Here is a 17532-nt window from a genome sequence, read left to right as displayed (position 1 = left end):
TTGGTCACTAGAACACTAATCTTGATTAATCACACCTAATGACACCTTCATGACGATTAAAATTTGATTAAGGGATAACACATAAGTGTTATAGGAAAACATGTACATCTAAAATGTATTTAGACATACTTAGGATGGTCATCAAGTCCCAACCAAGAGTTTCTCCTTCCCTGTACATGTGTTGAACATTAATGTATAGTTATACATTAATCTTTCAAATGTCACTTGGCAAGAAAAACTTACATAGCCTTAGTTCAATGCTATGTTATCACTATATGCTTAATTCTAGATTAATTAGTGATCTCTTGCTAGTCATTATATAAATATTACTTGACTACTTGCTACTAATACATGTGTATTATTTGACTATGTGTTAAATGCTAACTTGCTAAGTAGTTACTTAATATGTATATATATGAACCTTGTCTTGCTATGAGTTACAAGTTGAAATTTCATCAACTTGTATTTGGACTACTTCAATATATGCTTATGATACTTGGATAATGTTTAACATGTCATAATCTAGTAATCTTAAAAGATAATGAATCATTAACACACATATATTTTCTTAAGTCTAAAATCAAGTTTATGAATGGTTTAGACTTGATTTATTAGATGTCTTATAACATGCTATATTGATATTACTTGCTTAAATTATTAATACATAATGAACACGCTCAATTAATTCACAAACAAGTTTAAATTTGAATACTAGTGTGCTTTGTGATTAAAGTGGGTTGTTATCATCAATGACATGTTGACCAACCAATAGGGATTTAGAAAAGGTGTTAATTGCAAATAAATGATTATGACAAAACTGAGATTGTCTCAAATGATTATCATGACTTGTATCCAAAAATGTTAGACTTTCCACTTTAAGCATCACTATCAAGGGAATACATCCAAGGTAAATGAACACTTAATGCATATAGTACTTGTATAGGATGTTGGGTATCTTTTGCAGGTGTTAAATGAAGAAAAGAGTCCAAAGATTAAAGTTCAAAACCTATTCAAACGGCTATACAACGGATAGGAGTTTTGGACGAGACTGCGTGCGGTCGACCCATGGTCGACCGTGGTCCCAGCTGCAGCAAAGGCTATTTTTATTATCTCTCCATATAAATAGAAAGACTTGGAGAACTTTGAAGACTTGGACCTCTTGCATGCTACAACTCAAAATCATCAGAGAATTACAAGAACATAACACTTATACATATGTTTGTGATTAGTAAGAGAATATCTATAATCTCATAGATTATAGAAGGGGCTGTAAACTTACTATCAAATTACAATCTTTGTGAGTTTACATAGTGTTGTATTAATCCTTAGAATTGTCTTAGGATTGTCATCACTAAAAAGGGTGAGTCTTGTACTTTGTAACTAGAAGCATATGCTAGCTTAGCTATCATCTTCATTAAAGGGAACTAGGGAGTTGATTAATTCCATTGGAGATTAATACTTGTCTAAGGTTAAGACAAGTTGATCTAAGTAAGAGGTAATCTTTCAAAGGGATAGAAGGATTATGTTTGTTGTCTAAGAAGAAGTACAAGGCTTGTAAATCGGATCTCCACCGGATTTGGAGAAAGGTGCTTAGTGAAGCAAAATTCCCGATTAGTGAATCGGGGAGTGGATTAAGGTGGATTAATTAACATCCACCCAAGCCACTATAAATCCTTGTGTTTATGTTCTTTACTTTATATTCCGCATTACTACAAACATAAACACGACACACATTGGTTTGAGTTGATTAAAGTGATCAAGGATTGTCAAATCTTGTTGATCATCGAAAAAGTGTTAAAAATCGTATTAAGTAACTATTCAACCCCCCTCTAGTTACTTATACAGTGTATAGAACAAACTAAACCACTGCAAAATAAAAGTCATAATCACCTAAAAGGATACCAGCATCAAAAAAACTTACCAAGAATATTCAAATTCACTAGCATAACTTATAACAACAACTTCTTCACATTTAGGAAAAAATCAATACGACATATTCATGTCGAAAAACAATTTTTAAAATGCAAACAACGTCACCCACAAACATGACAACCAAATACGCCTAGGTAAAAATCAGAAAACAAATGCTTGCACAAATTGAAAAACAACAATGATAATCTATGTAATCGAGATTTTTTAATGCAAAAATCAATTAGGCAATCGATTAGAAATTACCTGCTAATCTAAGCAATCCGATTTCAATTGCGTCAATATATCCAGTCATTGATTAAGTTTTCGTTATGATAGTTTTAGGTTTTTCAACATAATGCTTGAGCCAATCGATCTTAACTGTATCTTCATCTCTAGCAATATCTTGGGCTATGTTTTCATGGTGAGTAACTGATTCCTCAAAAGACGAAAGTTGAGAAACTTCAATGCACCATATTTCAAAGTGTCTCTGCATAAACCAAACACTGTCATAAGATACAATTATGTTCATGACCTTTGTAAACAAAAAAAGTTTACAATAAGACATATATATATATATATATATATATATATATATATATATATATATATATATATATATATATATATATATATATATATATATATATATTCACACATGAACACCCTCAGAGTGAAGAGTTGAAGCCTGACACCAGTTCTTTGGACAACTTAACTTGAGAGCATGTTAGGTAAGGCATTAGGATGCCCATAAAAATCACCTCAACAGTTAGTACAATAGTACTTGTAAGTTCAAATTGTAAATCGAGTAAAATGCAGCCACTTTACATCCTTAACTCGAACTTCGAACTTTCGAAACTTTTAGTTTGATCATGAGTGTTATCAGATACATTCTTGACATTCTTTCCCTTTCGTGATATGGTATCCGATTAACATATAAACGGATACACGACAACAATAGTTAACAACATAGTAGAAAATGATAACTTTCATATATATCAAGAAATAAAAACTGTAACAAAAGAAAATAAATAACATCCTAAAATACTAATTAAAACACTAATACATATTAAGTTCAACAATGACATTTGTACACAAAAGACAAACAAATATACACAAATTTATGTACATTTGGACAAAAAATTCTGCATAGTGTACACATATACAATAAAACATGTACAGACAGACACAAATGTGTCCCACACAGAGCACACACATCTACTTCTATAGACATAAATACATACATGTAAACATCGACATGTGTACACACAAACATCCAGGGGTGTTTTTTAGAAGGGACAAGCGGGGGCAGCCGCCCCCAGTGAATTTGCAATTTTCAGTGTAAAAATTTTGAATTTTCTGAAACAACTCAAACCCGTATTTAAACCGGCCCATAAAATTTTTTCCTTTTTAATATACATTAAATAACATTTAGGTCCCATTACAAAATTTTCAAAACGTATTTATTATCAAAGTAAGTTCATCGAACTTAAAACATACATTAATAATTTAAACTCCTTAATACAATGATACGTTAATTAAATCATAAACCGGTTATAGTCATTAACCTGACTAGTTACGTTTACACAAAACCGAGCATGGTGATTTAGGACTACGCTACCCAAATCCTAATCGAGTACAAAAGCAAGATCTTCTAAGCAACCTAGCCAAGATCTCTAATCCTCACGCTTACCCGAGCCGCCATCACGCGAACCTATAAAAATATCAACAACGAGAGGGTAAGCTAATGCTTAGTGAATGTAAAGGTACTATACATATACATATGCATAAAATGGCTACGCATCACCAAGCATCAAAATAAACACATACCGGTTCCGCATGGTAAACAAACTACAAAAGAGCACAAACACAAAGTAGCTACACGCTACATAATCACCAAGCTAACGCCACGAGATTGGCTACAACACAACAATAAGTACATATACAATAACTATGATCAATAATAACAATGAGGTTAACCCCTTTACCCAAACCACATGAAGGTTGGCCGAACTACCCGGACCTTAGTGAATTCGCACTACCCATTATTCACTTCCTTCACCGCTTCTACAACCGAGGTTGGCCGAACTACCCGAGCCTTAGTGAATTCGCACAACCTGAAATCCACCACCTCATCACCAAGATGACCGAACTACCCGAGTCATCATGAATCCGCACTAACCGAGATTCATTTACTCAACAACAAATGCTAGCAACCCATCACCAAAAGGGTTATCCAAAACGCTAGCCAAATCACCACACCAAGGGTAAAACCCAAAAAGCATAAGCGTATCACATGGACCCGAAGCACAAGAGGAGTCCATTCACCTACACCAACATAGAGTAAACCCAAGCAAGGGTCACTCTACACACACGCACCCATTTTACACATACACATTTGCATAGTAAATTTACACTCACCTTAAACGCCTCGATGAAGTGCAATCCAAACCCGCAACTCGCCAATGGAACGTACCTATTCCATTTATCACATAAACATCAATACTAACGCATTTGGACTCTCGACCCGCCCAAATGAACGACAAGTGCAAGTCACACCCTTTTTCACTTTAATGCTACACGAAGGTCTGAAACTAACGAGACTAGTTCCCGCGTCCCCGGGATACCCAAAGACACCTTATTTAGCCATAAAACACAAACTAGCTCACATATTCGCCCAAAACCCATTTTGATCCTTAAAAGTCAACATCTCACCATTTGCTAGTTTTAACTTTAAAACGCCATTAACTCAAGTTTATACTTTAACTTACCAACAAACCCTAATTTTGACTCTATTCAAAATTAGTCAACCAAATGTACATGATAATGCTAAAAACGAACATATATTTCATAGCATTATTACTCAAGAAAGACAAGCTTTTAGTTGCAATTGTTCTATTTACAAGTGATATTCGTTTAAATAATAAAAGGTGAAGACAAAAGACAGATTCGACGAATTGAAGACGCAAACGACCAAAAAGCTCAAAAGAACAAAAGACAATCAAAGAGGTTCCAATTATTGATAAGAAACGTCTCGAAATTACAAGAGTACAAGATTCAAAACGCAAAGTACAAGATATTAAATTGTACGCAAGGACGTTCGAAAATCCGGAACCGGGACCAGAGTCAACTCTTAACGCTCGACGCAACGGACTAAAAATTACAAGTTAACTATGTATATAAATATAATATAATATATAATTAATTAAATTAATTATATATATATTATATATATATTAAAAACCGTCGGCAGAGAAAGACTCCAAGGGTGTGAGCTGTAAATTCATTCTCCGCGACTCGCGGAGTTTGAAGAGGATTTCACCGCGAGTCGCGGAGCCCCAAAAATCAACTTTTCCTATAAAAGCAACCGAATTCTGATCGCAATTGATAATCTTTCTTTTCTTCTTATCATACGTAAACGATATATATATATATATATATAATTTATATTTTAATTTTAATTTTAATTCTAATAATAAGGGTATGTTAGCGAATGTTGTAAGGGTGTAAGTCGAAATTCTGTCCGTGTAACGCTACGCTATTTTTAATCATTGTAAGTTATGTTCAACCTTTTTATATTAATGTCTCGTAGCTAAGTTATTATTATGCTTATTTAAAACGAAGTAATCATGATGTTGGGCTAATTACTAAAATTGGGTAATTGGGCTTTGTACCATAATTGGGGTTTGGACAAAAGAACGACACTTGTGGAAATTAGACTATGGGCTATTAATGGGCTTTATATTTGTTTAACTAAATGATAGTTTGTTAATGTTAATATAAAGATTCACAATTGGGCGTCCCTATAAATTACCATATACACTCAATCGGACACGATGGGCGGGGTATTTATATGTACGAATAATCGTTCATTTAACCGGACACGGGAATGGATTAATAGCCACTAGAATAATTAAAACAGGGGTGAAATTACATTCAAGGGTAATTGGTGTAATTGTTAACAAAGTAGTAAAACCTTGGTTTACACGCAGTCGATAACCTGGTGTATTCATTAAACAAAGTATTAAAACCTTGTTACAATTCGAATCCCCAATTAGTTGGAATATTTAACTTCGGGTATAAGAATAATTTGATGAGGACACTCGCACTTTATATTTATGACTGATGGACTGTTATGGACAAAAACCAGACGGACATATTAAATAATCCAGGACAAAGGACAATTAACCCATGGGCATAAAACTAAAATCAACACGTCGAACATCATGATTACGGAAGTTTAAATAAGCATAATTCTTTTATTTCATATTTAATTTCCTTTATTTTATATTTAATTGCACTTCTAATTATCGCACTTTTATTTATTGTTGTTTAATCGCACTTTTAATTATCGTACTTTTTAATTATCGCAATTTTATTTTATCGCACTTTTATTATTCGCAATTTCATTATCGTTATTTATTTTACGCTTTAAATTAAGTCTTTTATTTATTAGGTTTTAACTGCAACTAAAGTTTTAAAATCGACAAACCGGTCATTAAACGGTAAAAACCCCCCTTTATAATAATAATATTACTTATATATATGTTTGTATTTTTATATAGCGTTGAGCTTTGTTTAAAGATTTCCCTGTGGAACGAACCGGACTTACTAAAAACTACACTACTGTACGATTAGGTACACTGCCTATAAGTGTTGTAGCAAGGTTTAAGTATATCCATTCTATAAATAAATAAATATCTTGTGTAAAATTGTATCGTATTTAATAGTTTTTCCTAGTAAAATATAAACTATTTCGTATACCTTAGCTTTGACATCAAGTATTTTTGGCGCCGCTGCCGGGGAACACTCTTAAAACGCCGGAAGCGCAACGCTAATATAAAAAAAAAAAAATTTTAGTTTACTTCTATTAAAAGTCGCTTTTGTAAAAATACGTTTTAATTATTCAAAAATATAAAAAGAAAAACAAAAATATAAGTATTTTTAAGATTGTGTTAAATATTTAAGTTTTATAAAGTTTCTTTATTTTTAGTTTATAAAAACATAAGTTTTATTTAAGTATTTTGTTTTTATTTAAAAACATAAAAAAAAATATATATATAAAAAAATATATATAAATCTAGTTTTAAGATTTTTATTTATAAAATTATAAAGTGATTCTATTTTTATTTAAGTTTTAAATATAAGTTTTATTTATACATATATTAATTTTTTTTTTATAAACAGAAAAAATTAAAAACAGAAAATAAAATAAAAATTAAATAAAGAAAAACGCGTAAAATTTCAAACTGCTCCAGATCTGAAATTCTGAACCCCGCGACTCGCGGGGTTTTCTTATTAAATTACCGCAACTCGCGGAGGGTACCTGACACACGGACAGAAGCCCTAATTCAGCATTTATTACGGTAATTATTAATTAATTATTATTAAACCCTAACTAATTATTATTATTATAATTACTTTTACTTTTTATTTAATTTATATATTTTAGTTAAATTAGTTTAGTTAAATTGTAAAATTAGTAGTTTTATTAAATAAATAATATAAAAATAATATTTTTATAAAAATTGTACTTTTTACAACTTTTTATATATTTTTATATTTTGTCCCTTTTTAATCGTTGTAGCGTAATATTTGTATTTTTAGCTCATATTTAATTTTAAACTTAGTTTTTGCTATAGTTATTTTTACTCCTAGATTTTTAGGCTTTGCCGTAGAATTCCTTAAGTGCTTTTTCTTTAGACTAAGATTTAGGTGCTTTAGAATTTTGCGACGCCTTTTTAAGTTTTAGTTTCTTTTTAAGTTATTTCCATTTGGGATTTAGTTTTTCCTGTAAGCTTTAATATTTTTAGACCTTTTACTATGTATCAATTATCATTCCAATTAGTAATTTCAATTTGCGATTATAATTTTAAGTTAGTTGTAGTAATAAGGTTAGGTTAGTCAAGTATTTTTAAGTTTTTATAAGTTTCTTTTATTTTTCCGTCACCTTTTATTTTTCAACCATTTTTCGTTTTTCGACCTTTTTCGACGAACTCTTTTTCTCTCTTATTTCTCGCTATTCTAGTTTTTAGGACATAGATTTTTATTCTACTTCTTATCTAAATTTCTTAAAATTACGAAAATTTATTTTAAGTGGTTAAATTAATAGACATCAAAATTTTCTGGTTCGTAGTAATAGTTGGATTTGTACGTGGACCGGGTTATTGGAGCCAAACAGTCCTCAATTATATTGAGACCAAACGAATCCTGCCCCTCTGCTGCATCTTTTGGCTATTCGAAACGTGGGCAAAATCAGAAAAGTCTATTGATTGGATAACTTATTATAATTTTTCTTTCCTTTTAAAAACTAATAGGATATTCAGTGAATGCACCGAGCAAGACGTTCATCACCTTTTGTACGTTCACCACCTGTAACTAGATCAAGACATTTAGCAAATATAACCGCCGTTGATTTTTCTTTAGAATCGTCATCCAGTCGACCAAGTACTTCAGTTCAAATTTCTGATAATCCATTTTTTGAACCCGACATCACAATTGAGAATCCGGAAAATATTCAGGAACGGTTCGTAGATCCTGAACCACTAAACCTTCCTCCGGAACCACTAATCATTCAAACAGAGATTGTTGAGGAACGAACCATTAAATCAGAATCATCTAGTGATACCGATTCAACAAATTCAATTATGGAGAATCTGGAACCTTTAAGTATGGAAGACCGAATGAGAGCTAAACGCACTGGCCAAGGTCACGCAATTACTCATCCAGACATTAATGCGTCAGATTATGAAATCAAAGGACAAATTCTACACATGGTGACTAATCAATGCCAATTTAGTGGTGCGCCGAAGGAAGATCCAAATGAACATCTACGTACCTTTAATAGGATCTGCATACTATTTAAAATCCGAGAAGTAGAGGATGAACAGATATATCTCATGTTATTTCCCTGGACTTTAAAGGGAGAAGCCAAAGATTGGTTGGAATCGTTACCTGAAGGGGCGATCGATACATGGGACGTTTTAGTTGACAAATTTCTTAAACAATTCTTTCCTGCATCTAAAGCCGTAAGACTTCAAGCAGAAATTGTTACGTTTACACAAAAATCGAATGAAACTCTATATGAGGCGTGGACTAGATATGGAAAGTTGTTAAGAGGATGTCCGCAACATGGTTTAGACACCTGTCAAATAGTACAAATATTCTACCAAGGATGCGACATCACTACAAGAAAAGACATAGATATAGCAGCTGGTGGTTCTATTATGAAGAAAACCGAAACTGATGCTTACAAAATTATTGATAATACTGCTTCCCACTCACATGAGTGGCACCAAGAAAAAGATATCATTAGATCATCTAAAGCAGCTAGAGCCGATTCTAGCCATGACTTAGATTCCATTTCCGCAAAGATAGATGCTGTGGAGAGACGAATGGAAAAGATGACTAAGGATATTCACTCAATACGAATTAGTTGTGAGCAGTGTGGAGGACCACATTTGACAAAAGATTGTCTCAGTATTGAATTAACAATGGAACAAAGAGAGAATATTTCATACATAAACCAAAGGCCTGGAAATAATTATCAGAATAATTATCAACCGCCAAGACCGATTTACAATCAGAACCAGAATTATAACCGAAATATTCCATACAACAACCAATAAGGTCCTACCAATCAACAAGTATCTAATAACAATTACAATCAGCAAAGACCTAATTTTCAAAACAAACCACCATAACAAACCGATGATAAAAAGCCGAATTTAGAAGATATGATGACGAAGGTAGTTGAAACTCAAACGCAGTTTTTCACATCTCAGAAACAAACTAATGAACAAAATGCTCAAGCATTTAGAAATCAACAAGCTTCTATTCAAAATCTGGAACAAGAAGTGAGTAACCTAGCAAGGTTAATAGGTGAAAGAAAACCGGGAAGTCTACCTAGTGATACAAATGCTAACCCCCGAAATGAAACAGCTAAAGCTATTACCACAAGAAGTGGTACAACACTTAAACCACCTGAAATACCTGTAACTTCTGATGAAGCCATTCCTACTCCACAAGAACCACAACCCGATCAAGATAAGGAAAAAGAACCGGTAGTTGAAAAGGTTAATGAAGATAACACAGTTAAGGATAAACCTTATGTTAAACCATACCAACCACCACTTCCTTACCCGAGTAAAATGAAGAAAGAAAAACTTGAAGCCGAGCAATCCAAATTCTTGGATATGTTTAAACAGATAAATGTAAATCTTCCTTTCATTGATGTGATTTCAGGAATGCCAAGATATGCTAAATTCTTGAAAGATCTAATCTCAAATAGAAAGAAAATGGAAGAACTCTCGGCTGTTACTATGAATGCTAATTGTTCAGCAGTACTGTTGAATAAGATACCAGAAAAACTATCTGATCCAGGAAGTTTCACAATTCCATGTTTTCTGGGTAGTCTTAGTTCAATAGAAGCATTGGCAGACTTAGGTGCTAGTATAAATCTAATGCCGTATTCACTATACGCTAAACTAGACCTTGGAGAATTGAAACCAACCAGAATAAGCATACAACTAGCCGATAGATCAATAAAATATCCTAGAGGGATAATGGAGAACATGCTAGTTAAAGTTGGTAATTTAGTATTTCCAGTAGATTTTGTTGTTTTGGACATGGAAGAAGATTCTCAAGTTCCTCTCATATTAGGAAGACCATTCTTAAACATGGCCAAAGCAATGATAGACGTGTTCGGTAAGAAACTGACCCTAAGAATAGAGGATGAGAGTGTTACCTTTTCAGTTGATAGAGCAATGCAACAACCACAATCTGCAGATGATACATGTTATTATATTCAAACTATAGATGCACATGCAGAATTATTAGAAGAATTTCCAGAATTACAAGGAACAGGAGAATGTTCTTTAGGAGAAGGTAATGAACCAATTGATGAAGCTGAAATGTTAGCTACACTTATAGCTAATGGATATGAACCAACAACAGAAGAAATTCAAATGCTAAAAGAAGAAGACAGATATCGATACAAATCATCGATAGAAGAACCTCCGAAATTAGAGTTAAAGCCACTTCCAAACCATTTGGAATACGCTTATTTACATGGTGAATCTGAATTACCTGTAATAATATCGTCTTCTCTTACTGAAAATGAGAAATCACAACTCATTTCTGTGTTGAAAGCTCATAAACCAGCCATTGCATGGAAGATTCATGATATTAAAGGAATAAGTCCTTCGTATTGCACACATAAAATCCTTATGGAAGAAGGTCATAAAACGTATGTGCAACGCCAACGAAGACTAAATCCTAATATGCAAGATGTAGTTAAGAAAGAGATTATTAAACTGCTAGATGCAGGTTTAATTTATCCAATCTCTGATAGTCCATGGGTAAGCCCAGTTCAATGCGTACCTAAGAAGGGTGGCATGACTGTCATTACAAATGAGAAAAATGAGCTTATTCCTACTAGGACTGTAACAGGATGGCGTGTGTGTATTGATTATAGAAAATTAAATGACGCCACCAGAAAAGATCACTTTCCCTTACCTTTCATTGATCAAATGTTGGAAAGATTAGCTGGAAATAGCTACTATTGTTTTCTAGATGGATTTTCCGGATATTTTCAAATTCCAATAGCACCCGAAGATCAAGAGAAAACCACATTCACGTGCCCTTATGGTACTTTTGCTTACAAACGCATGCCATTTGGACTTTGCAACGCCCCTGCAACCTTTCAAATGTGTATGATGGCGATTTTTCACGACATGATAGAAGAATGCATGGAAGTTTTCATGGATGACTTTTCAGTCTTTGGTGATACATTTAAATCATGTCTAGATAATCTGGAACGAATGCTAATTAGATGCGAAAAATCAAATCTAGTACTTAATTGGGAGAAATGCCATTTCATGGTTAAAGAAGGCATCGTTCTTGGACATAAAATTTCAAAAGAAGGAATTGAAGTGGATAGAGCTAAAGTAGATGTAATTGCTAAACTTCCACATCCCACCAATGTTAGAGGAGTTAGGAGTTTTCTAGGGCATGCCGGTTTTTACCGACGTTTCATAAAAGATTTTTCTAAAATTGCCACTCCTATGAATAAACTCCTAGAAAAGGATGCTCCATTCATCTTTTCAGATGAGTGTATCAAATCTTTTAATATTCTTAAAGAGAAACTCACTAATGCACCGATCATGATAACATCAAATTGGAATCTACCATTTGAACTAATGTGCGATGCAAGTGATTTTGCAATGGGAGCCGTTTTAGGACAAAGGATTGAAAAACGATTTCAACCTATATATTATGCTAGTAAGACGTTACAAGGAGCACAAACAAACTATACAACTACTGAAAAAGAACTCCTTGCTATTGTCTTTGCTTTTGACAAATTTCGTTCATATCTCGTTCTAGCAAAAACGGTGGTCTATACCGACCATTCTGCTCTTAGATACCTATTCTCAAAACAAGATGCTAAACCAAGATTAATCCGTTGGATCTTACTCTTACAAGAGTTTGATATTGAAATCCGAGATAAAAGAGGAGCAGAAAATCTCGCCACTGATCATCTTTCTCGTCTTGAAAATCCCGAATTAGAAGTTCTAAATGAATCAGCCATACAAGACAACTTTCCTGATGAATATCTATTGAAGATAGATTATAAAGAAATCCCATGATTTGCAGACTATGCAAACTACTTAGTTTGTGGATTCCTTGAAAAAGGATTATCATACCAAAGACGAAAGAAATTCTTCAGTGATATAAAACACTATTTCTGGGAAGATCCACATTTGTTTAAAAGTTGTCCCGATGGAATAATACGCCGATGTGTATTTGGAGATGAAGCTAGTAAAATTTTAAACCATTGTCACACAGGACCAACAGGAGGGCATTATGGGCCTCAACTAACAGCAAGAAAAGTTTATGAAGCTGGATTCTATTGGCCTACAATTTACAAAGACGCACACCTTCTTTGCAAATCCTGTGATGCATGTTAAAGGGCCGGAAAAATAAGTCAACGTGATGAAATGCCACAAAATGTCATCCAAGTATGTGAATTATTTGACATTTGGGGTATTGACTTTATGGGTCCATTTCCAAAATCTAATAATAATCTATATATACTCGTAGCCATTGATTATGTATCTAAATGGGCGGAAGCACAAGCTCTCCCAACTAACGATGCACGAGTTGTAGTCAACTTTTTAAAACGTCTTTTTACAAGGTTTGGAACACCGAAAGCTTTAATAAGTGATCGGGGTACTCATTTCTGTAATAATCAACTTGAGAAAGTTCTTAAAAGATATGGAGTAACTCATAAAATCTCCACCGCATATCATCCACAAACAAGTGGACAAGTTGAAAATACCAACCGAGCTTTAAAACGTATTCTAGAGAAAACCGTAGGATCAAATCCGAAGGAATGGTCCATTAAATTGGAGGATGCACTCTGGGCTTTTAGAACAGCCTACAAAACTCCAATTGGAACCACACCTTTTAGACTTGTTTATGGAAAAGCATGTCATCTTCCAGTAGAAATTGAACACAAAGCATTTTGGGCTTTGAAGACATGTAATCTTGATTTACATGAAGCTGGACGTCTACGATTAAGTCAACTAAACGAATTAGAAGAATTAAGACATGAAGCATACGAAAATTCGTTAATCTATAAAGAAAGAACGAATAAATGGCATGATAAAAGAATCAGAAGTTCAAAAGAATTTAAAGAAGGAGACAGAGTTCTTCTTTTCAATTCACGATTCAAGCTATTTCCTGGAAAATTGAAATCAAGATGGTCTGGACCATTCATAGTCAAAAGAGTTTTCCCATACGGAACGATAGAATTAATAAATTCAAATGGGATTGAATTTAAAGTTAATGGTCACAGAGTTAAACATTACATACATGGTCCGATGGAAGTCGACAACGAAGTTAATCACAATTTCGGACCATGTATGTAATGTTTAACTTACATACATGGTCCGATGGAAGTCGACAACGAAGTTAATCACAATTTCGACACCACAGCTAACTAAGTGTGGGGAGAATCAAGTCTTTAAAGGATAATATGTATTTCTGTTAGAGTTAGATTGTCTGTTTTCGTGTAGTTCTCGAAAATGGAACACGTATGGTCTTTCCCTAGCAGACCTTAAAGAACTAGTCTTCTCCCCCCATTCTGAATTTTTATTTTTTTTAGGTTTTTACAAAATGAAGACTGCCTGTGAACTAAACCATGGTCTAATGCTACACGCTTTGATCACTAAAAGAAATAATGACATACTACCGAGTGAAATAGTATCAGTAATCAGAGAAAGAATGGACGGAGTTAGAAAAGAATCCAGATGCGAAGATAATAAGTTACAATTTGGTAAAGGAAAATCAAAATCCGCAGCGAAAAGAAGAGCACGACACCTAGAACGATGTCACAAATGCGGAAAATGGTCACATGGAGGTAAATGTTCCAATAATCAAACCTATTCAAATACCGAATTTGTTACTTTATGCAGAGACGGACCGTTCATATGTTTAGAAGAAAAGATACTGAATGCTCGAGGTTACGCCTATGTAGCCATGGAAAACCAATTAAACCGACTATCTTATGAATGGGATAGATCATATAACTAAGAAATCTATTTCACAGGTATGTCTGTACAGTTTTTATTTTTATTTTTATTTTTAACCTTTTGATAATAAACGCTAATTTGTTCGCTAAAAAGTATTAAATTGGTATTGAATAAAATTAGGTTTGGCGACCGAAATTATTGATATCATTCAAAAATTTATTACATCACTGCGAAATTTAACGTTTATTCTTAAGGTATAAATATCTTTAAACAATCAACCCAAAATATTTCAAAAATTCGTCATGAGTTAAATTAGGTCTTGGAACCGAAATTACTTTACCGAAAAGAGGGGCGCATATTTTTGATAATATTTGATTGATTAAAGTGGGATAAAAAGACAAAAAGATTTTTAATTTTATTTTTACCATGTTTTTAAAATTAATATTTAAATCTTAAATTAATATTGTAAACTTTATAAAAACAATATATTTAAAATTGTAAATATTTGAACCATAATATAAGTTTGGTATGAATTTATAAATTTTTAAATTAAGTTTGGTGTGAATTTTTAATTTTTAAAATATAAATTTTTAATTTTATGCATTTTAAATTTTAAGTTTGGTGTGAATTTTTAATAATAATTTTGAATTTTATATTTAAGTTGTGTGAATTTAAAAACAAAAATTTACTTTATCTCATTAAGTTAAGAATATGATTTTTAAAATTCGTCGTAAGTTGAAGACTAGGTCTTTGAACCGAAATTGCTTTACCCGAGGGAGGGACGAGAACTTTTATTATAATTATTTTTAATCTTATTGAATTAGTGTATGCCAAAAACATTGAAAAAACCCAAAAATCTTAGCTTTTAAAACAATCGCTACAAAAAGACAAATTTTAAAATTTTTTCGAAGGACGGACTAGGACATCGATCCGAAACGACCTCGTCCTAAATAACAAGGGAAACAAAATTTTAAAATTAATTACTTAATTGTTTTAATAAGTTAATGATTATAAAAAAAATAAAAAATAAAAATACCAAACTCCGCGACTCGCGGAGTTTGGAGCATAAATCTCCGCGACTCGCGGAGGGACCGAAAATCAGAAAAAAAATAAAAAGAGCTGAACGATCAGTGCACCACACAACTCAAACACTGCGAAAAATAACAGCGAAAATAGCTGCGAAAAACCCGAAAAACACCCCCAAAAATCCCAATTTTTAACCGTTAATCACCAAATTTTTTGCTAAAATCATGTTGAGAAGGATGCTATCTAAGAATTACTCAAGAAAAACGGTAAATTTCTACACCTAAACACCATTTAATTCGAAATTTGATGTTCTTGAGCAATTTTTTCCCCAATTTGATTTTGATGCTTTTTAGTGTAATTAGGCTTAAATTGTTTATGTATTATGCTTGTATTACCTAGATTGATGCTGTTTAACATGATTAGAAGCCTTAAACTTCAAATTTTGAGTAATCTAGGGTTTGTGTTCTTGAGCAAATTTGGGGCTTTTTGATATAAACAGGTTATGGCCGATTTTTGTCATGAATTGTTGCTAAATTGAGTAGTGTAACATGTCTAGGTAGTTAAATGATCCAAACTTTGAGCCTAAACATGATTTTGAGAATTAAAGTGGACTTTTTCAAGTCTAAAATTCATGAACTTGATTTTTGAAAGATAATGCCATTTGAGACTTGTTTAATTGCTAGTAATGATTATTTTGACATGTTATTTGAGTTGAATGCTTATGAACTTGGCGAACATTTTCGTATATGCTTATTTGAAAAAGTGTAGATTTGATAAAAATGTAAAAATGAGCTTAAGTTTGATATAAATTGATAATGTCATTGTAATTATTTTGATTGATGATTTTGCTGACACTAATGCATATTTGGATGCACAAAAATTGTGTTTGATGTGTTTTGCAGAATGAAAGGGGTGAATCTTCATTACAAGCCCGCAATGCTCCTGCTGAGAATTTGGAACAACAGGAGGTGGATAACTACTACAAGCAGGATATACCTCATCCAGTCATGACCTTTTCCGATATGCACTTGGAAGAGTTGCACCCGAACCTGAGATTTGACAGACTTTGGATAGATTATCCAAAATATCAAAGGGGTTTGCATACTCTTCATTCTAAGGTTGTTGAGGTACCGAGGGTCATAGAATGGGGACCCTTAGAAGCTGTAGAATTGGCCGGGCCAATTAGGGAATTACTTGTACAGAGGTATGGTAATTCTTCTTTTAATGACTGGGTACATTTATTCACCATACGTAGACCTGTATATAAAGTATGGTGTGAAGAATTGTTATGTAGTATAGAGTTGAATGATCGGGTAGCTAGTTTAACCGATCGTTCTTTTATTAGATTTTTGTTAGGCGGTTCGATGCGCCACATGTCTTTACTGGACATGGCTCAGGCTTTACGTATATATACGCCTGAGGAGTTAGCGTCTGCCGATTGTAGAGGATTGATACTAAACGGTAGAAAGATAGATGAAAATTTTGATACACACGGTGTGTGGAGTCAAATGACAAGCCATCACCGTTTCAAAGGGGGAAATTACTCTTATTTGGATATAGATAGAGCCGAATTAAGAGTGATACATAGGTTTTTAGCTAATTCGATTACACAAAGGGGTAAGAACAAGGAAAAAGTAAATGAACAGGATTTGTTTTACCATATGTGTATTCGAGACCCACAAAGCGCTGTAAGTATACCATATTGTGTGGGTTATTATTTATCAGCTATGGTTCGGGGGATGCGACCACATAGCATAATAGGAGGTGGTATTTTTATTACTTTGATTGGTGAATATCTCGGTGTGGATATAAGTTGGGGGGGATTATTACTAGAAGATCCGGAACCCCGCGATACTATAGGTTTAAATGTATACCATGGTGCGAAAGTTTTGAAGAGGCGAAATAACGCCGCAGTACGATACCATGGTAGACATCCACAGGTGGAGAGAAACCAGCAGCAAGGTAATGTAGGAGGGGGGAATGAGATGCAAGAAATGCATAGGTTTATAGCTTCTCAGGAATACGAAAATGCTAGACAGAGAGCATTTGAAGATTGGCAAGTTCA

The sequence above is a fragment of the Rutidosis leptorrhynchoides genome, chromosome 1, assembly GCF_046630445.1.
Source record: "Rutidosis leptorrhynchoides isolate AG116_Rl617_1_P2 chromosome 1, CSIRO_AGI_Rlap_v1, whole genome shotgun sequence".
Lineage (NCBI taxonomy): Eukaryota > Viridiplantae > Streptophyta > Magnoliopsida > Asterales > Asteraceae > Rutidosis > Rutidosis leptorrhynchoides.
Note: the sequence above shows the minus strand (reverse complement) of the source record.